Genomic DNA, 6,691 nt, shown 5'->3' on the forward strand with positions numbered 1-6,691 from the left:
CAGCTTTTCAGTTACTTAAATGTGATACACTAAAATATTCTAGATTCTCAACAGGGTTATTAATTTTCAGAATTAATTACTGACTTTTGAAATACATTTTAAAAACTTGAAGTTTGCTACTCCCTGAAAGGAATGGTCAGGTTGAAATGCTCCTGACAATGTTAACATTTACCTGAGCACTGTGCTCCTGGAGAACAGTGATGTATCAGTCAGGGTTCGCCAGAGGGACAGAACGTTTATATACACATAAAGGAGTTTATAGGGAGAATTAGTTCACAAGGTGAAACTCCACGATAGGCCAGCTGCAAACTTGGGAAAGAAAGAAGCTGTTAGTCGCTCAATTTAAGTACGAAAGTCTCAAAACCAGGGAAGCTGACAGTGCGGCCCTCAGTCTGAGGCCAAAGGCCCTTGAGCCCCAACAAGGTTGCTGGTTTAAGTCCCAAAGACTAAAGGCTGAAGAACCTAGAGTTCCATGTCCAAGGGAGGAGGAGGAGGAGGAAGAGAAGGAGGAGGAGGAGAAGGAGGAGACAGAGAGAGAGAGAGAGAGAGAGAGAGAGAGAGAGAGCAGATTCAGCAAACAGGCTACTTATCCCTTTTCTGCCTGCTTTGTTCTAGCTGTACTAGCAGCCAACTGGATGGTGCCCACCCATGATGAGCGTGGGTCTTCCTCTCCCAGCCCACTAACTCAAATGTCAGTCTCCTCTGGCAGCATCCTCACAGATACACCCAGAAACAATGCTTCATGGGCCATCTAGGCATCCCCCTCAATCCAGTCAAGTTGACACCTAATATGAACCATCACAAATGGTGATTAAGAAATTACTCCCAACCTTTTGTGTCCTAAGAAATGGCTTTTTGCAAATAACTACCCTTTCCTATGTGACTAAGAGGAAACTCATGAGTGACCTCTTGTTTACCTATGCCAAGGCCAGACACAGACCCTCCAAAATCTTATTATTTGTCTTATAAATAATTAGCTAAACTGTTATTTCTACTGACAGATTTGGAAGATTCCCAATAATTTTTATTTTATTTTACTTTATTTTATTTTAAGTTCTGGGATACATGTGCAGGATGTGCAGGTTTGTTAAACAGGTAAATGTGTGCCATGGTGGTTTGCTGTACCTGTCAACCCATCACCCAGGTATGAAGCCTCACATGCACTAGCTATGTATCCTGACACTCTCCCTCCCTCTGTCCCCCTGACAGGCCCCAGTGTGTGTTGTTCCCCTCCCTGTATCCCTGTGTTCTAATTGTTCAGCTCCCATTTATAAGTAAGAACATGCAGTGTTTGGTTTTCTATTCCTGCATTAGTTTGCTGAGGATAATGGCTTTCAGCTCCAACCATGTCCCTGCAAAGGACATGATCTCATTATTTTTATGGCTGCATAGTATTTCATGGTGTATATGTACCACATTTTATTTATCCAGTATATCATTGAAGGGCATTTGAGCAATTCCATGTCTTTGGAATTGTGAATAGTGCTGCAGTGAACATACATGTGCATGTATCTTTATAGTAAAATGATTTATATTCCTTTGGGTATATACCCAGTAATGGAATTGCTAGGTCAAATGATAATTCTGGTTCTAGGTCTTTGAGGAATTGCCACACTGTCTTCCACAATGGTTGAACTAACCTACATTGCCACCAACAGTGTCAAAGCGTTCCTATTTCTCCACAGCCTTGCCAGCATCTGTTGTTTCTTGACTTTTTAATGATCACCATTCTGACTGACATGAGATGGTTTCTCTAATGATCAATGATGTTTAGCTTTTTTTATCTGTTTTTTTCCTGTGTTTCACATTTCTGAGAAGTGTCTGTTCATGTCGTTTGCCCACTTTCTAATGGGGATTTTTTTTCTTGTAAATTTGTTCAAGTTCCTTGTAGATTCTGGATATGAGACCTTGGTCAAATGGATAGATTGCAAAAATTTATCCCATTCTGTAGGTTGTCTGTTCACTCTGATGCTAGTTTCTTTTGCTGGGCAGAAGCTCTTTAGTTTAATTAGATCCCATTTGTCAATTTTTGCTTTTGCTGCAATTGCTTTTGACATTTTCATCATGAAATCTTTGCCACCACATGAGTCATATCAGTACTACAAAATTTACACTGTTAGAGGAGACAGAAAGGTATTTTATTTGTTTAAATCACTGTTATTTTGGTATTCAATGTAGAATTGTATTATATGCTAATATTCTCTCAAAAAATCCTCAAAGAATAAGTGAACGAATAAGGTACTATGTCATTAAAATTAACTACTTCCTCTGTAGCTTGGCTTAAAAGACTTGGCATAAGTACCATGCACTAAATATTTTAGGTAGAGGTAACAATCTGGAAGTTCTTGCACTTGGCTTGTTACATAGAAGCATATTGATTGGCTCATATATTGTTTTAAAATGGAATTCTTGCCAACATTTATTTCACAGGTTTCAGAACAACATTCCTATTTTTGGATCTCTTAAAGCATCATATGATAAAGTAACCTTCAGCCCACATTCTGTCTTTGCCCCAAATGACAGGAGTAGAGCCGCACTTGGACCCTTGGGTGACGCATGTATTCCCATGTTTGCCAGCCCAGGCCTACTTCACTCATTTATGTGACTGCCTGCCCGTGTGGCCACTTGAGTGTGTTACCTGCCATGGTGTATTCTAATCAAACTAGACTCCTATTACTAATGAATACATACTGCTTCACACACATACACACTCCTGCAATGGCCAAAGTAAAGCTCTTTTACTGGAATTTCCTTCTTTTATGAGCTCTTTCAGGTCAGGAGCTAATTACCCTTTACCCTTTGTCCTTTACATTCACTGTGGTGAAAACCACACTCCCAAGCTGCTTTATGGCTTCTAATCTAATTGAAGGCAACACTAGGGGCATCCTGCATGGGATTAATCTCTCAAGCAGGTCTCAGCATGAATAACCCTTCCATGAACTGACAGCCTTCCTCTCATGGCTTCCCCAGGAGCCACGTTGCCTGTTTCTCTGCACAATAAAGGGACCATATTAATAATTCGAATCTTAGCCCAATCTGTCATAATTGGGAGAAAGTCTCACCTTCATAACCTTATAAACCACTTAGAAAATCAGCATCTATCTGATTTACAATCTATTTCTTAGTATAATAAATATTGAAACTTGGAGTAATAATGTATTGTTGATAATTAACCATAAAAAGGTTAAAATACAATTAATGCTTTTTCAATTGGAAGAATCACGGAACATTTTTTAGGAGCATTGCCTTTGAAGACAGGAATAGGGAAGGCAGGAGGGATGATAACTGGAGGAGACTGCTTACACTTTATAATGTTAGAATTCTTACTTCCTGTATCTATAACATAAAAAAATTCATTAATACAGAAATATCTGAATGAGAAGATTTAGGGTACTTTAAAATTTTTTTAAAGATATAATGTAAAGTAAGATACAATAAGTTATATAATAATGTATATAGTTTTATTTATGTAACAAAAACTTTACCTTCATGTGTACATATGCACATCTAAAAGCATTGAAAATGGAAAGAATGACACAAAATTAAGATGACCAGTGAGAGGGGACATATGAAACAAAAAACAAAAAGAGACCATCACATTCACTTTCGGTACTTTCATACTGCTTTACTGTTTCTGAATTTCTTATATTACTCATGTAATTTTTAAAAGTAATTAAAAATTAGAGGCAAGTCATAATCTTTGACCCAATAATTCCATTACTGAAAATATTCTTTAATTATTCTCACTCTAGCTGACAAAAAAGTATCATGCATATAAATTCCTCAGGAAAATATTTTAGTTTTGAAAAACTAAAAATAATTTAAATATATCATTATAAAACACCTGTCAATTATAACAAATCCACAAAATGTAATGTTGCTTAGTTGTTAAAAATCCTGACAACCAAGAATATGTAATGTCGTGGAAACATTTGTGCTTTAATAGCAAGTGAAAAAAAGTGGAGTGCAAAATTAAATATTCAACTTGGTAATAAAATGAGATAATTATAAAAATACTAGAAAATACATCAAATGCTAATGTGATTGTGTTTCACAAAGCATTATTTGAAATAAGAACTTTTGATACCTTCCAAAGTCATCTGGTCCACTGTGCATCCTGTAACAAGAAGAACACGAAATATCCTGGGGTCGAAAGATACCAAACTGTTTCTTTAGTATCTAGAGAATTAGACTTTTATCTATTGCAACGAACTTTAAATTTATGTCCAAACATCCTTGTGATATCTGATGTTCAACTTAGTATGTAAGTTTTATGAGCTTTTAATATGTAAGTTGAACATCAGAAACAAGTGGAATTTTGAACAGCCACAGAATTTCTGTACACATATTTCGGTATGAATTTACATACAAAGAAAGAGTAAAGCCTCCTGTGCAGGCAAAGAGAGAATAGAAATTCATCTCACCCCTAGGAATTCTATTTGGTAACGGCAAAATATGCTTTCTCTATAATCACAGGTAAATTCATTGCCAAACTCCTGTCAAATGACTTTTGTTGTATTAGAATGAGCCTATTACTGCTCTGTTTTGCTTTCCTATTAAATGTGTTTACATTTTAGTGTCCTTCTTTCTTCCTCCTTTGCTATTTTTCTGTTAACGATGGTGAGAAAGGAGCACCTTTTAGTCATTAGTAATACTCCAGAAATTTTAAGCAAGACTTTTATTTTAGAGGATTTATAGTCACATTCCTGCTATAGAAAGAGTCCAATTCTAAGTTTTCTGATTTGCCCATTCATAATGTGAAGCTACATAGAGAACTGTGAGCCTGAAAAAACTTCTCATGAACTCAAAAATCTTATTTGATCACCTGAGGCTTACCAGTCTCTTCTCCCATGAGTTGTTGCCTCTCCCATAGGAAATCCCTACACTCTTGCTCTATTTTAATGTTTGATTAATGATGCAGTGGGATCTGAATGACAATCCAGAGAATGTTCCATAAGCAATTGACTCTTCCACATCCTTGATCTTCTTTCCTTACCCTGCAGTCTGTCTCCAGGTAAAACCCAGAACTTTCTGCCAGGCACTTTTCTGCAAAGTTTAGAAGCTTTAGCTATTGTTAGTATATATTTGCTGCAAGTATTCCTTTTTATTGTGTTTTGTACATAGCTACGTATTACTTTGAATTTTTTGCAATATAAGCTAAGTTTTAGGCCACAATTTGAAGTAGAGGGGTTCCAGACCTTTACCAGGAGAATAGATTTAACCTCTCAATATCTCTTTTTGTGGGCCTGTGAGGAAGCCCTATAAATTACCAAATGACTAAAAATTGAATAATAATTATTTTTGTAGACATAACTAGATCTCAGTTTATACCTAGGTAATTAAATCACATTCCAATTTTAGAAATATAATTTTAATATATTTTTTCATCAAAATAAGCAGTATAATTGGTACCTTTTTAATAGTCCTCATATGATGTAATATATTTCACTACCACCTTACTTTTCTCAACTGTCATTTTTATTTCATTTTTAGGTTCATTAAACCATGCATACTTGCAAAAAATTATAGAGTCCCAATCTAGAGGCACACAGATGATTAAATAAATTAAATGAATCCTTTGCTACTTAACTTCTACTGCTGATACTTAACAATTGTTGTTTAGAAGTAAATTAAACATATTTTTTAATGCCATCTGGTTTATCACCTTAAAAATCTACATCTTCTTGATATCTGAAAATAAGTGTTAAAATATAAAGCAACTCCTTGAAAGTCAAATCATATTGCTAACTAAAGAAATATCAAGTCAAATATTTGATTCCCAACGTAAGGAACAGTAGAAACTCACTGAGATGTTTAGAGCAATTTAAGCGTGTTGAAGGTGTTGATTGCCTCTTCAGAAAACGATCATTGCCTAAAAGACCAGGGGAAAAATACCCAATAGTTTTGGAAAACACACATTTTTACATGGATCATGAATAAAAAAGAACTTCCTAGGAAAAACGGAAGAAAGTATAATTTTATTGCACATGCAGCTTAAAGTAAAACGGAATGGCGAGTGGCTGTTTATGCTGAGACCCTTGATTAGCCCACAGTGAAGGCTATGTTCCACAGCAAAACAAACTCTCAGTGTACAGTAGCTCAGGAAAAAATAATCCAGTATCATACGTTTTTCTTAGTTTTATAGAAAAATACAGTCCCATCTCAACAAATGAGCTGTGTTAATACATAAAAATAAGAAGGCATGAATATTAGTTTATACAGTATTCAATACGCTGAAAATTAAAGGACTATCCTGATTTTATTAAGTGATAGGACAGCTTAACACTGACAATTTGACGTGGAGGAAAGCATATAGAGGTACAGGTGTTCTCCATTAACCTAATGATTCTTTGCTTTCATTGCTTTCTGCATGGTTGACATTTGCATTTTAAGAGAAGGAAAAGAATCAAACCAGGCTCTTCAGTAGATGATTTACATATTAGTATAAATTAGAGAAAGAGACTTCATGTGGAGGCAAAAAATGAGTAGCCAGGGAATTAAGACTGCCTCCTCTAAAGGCACATTAGTGTGTATCACAACTGGCTGGTTAGCTGGTTGTGCACATATCTTTATATCAAGGTCAGATGAAAGAGTTTTTTTGAGGGCCAGGTGGTGGTTCACGCCTGTAATACCAACACTTTGGGAGGGCGAGGTGGATGGATCACTTGAGGTCAGGAGTTCGAGAACAGCC

Source organism: Macaca nemestrina, chromosome 11 (genome assembly GCF_043159975.1).
Source record: "Macaca nemestrina isolate mMacNem1 chromosome 11, mMacNem.hap1, whole genome shotgun sequence".
Classification (NCBI taxonomy): Eukaryota; Metazoa; Chordata; class Mammalia; order Primates; family Cercopithecidae; genus Macaca; species Macaca nemestrina.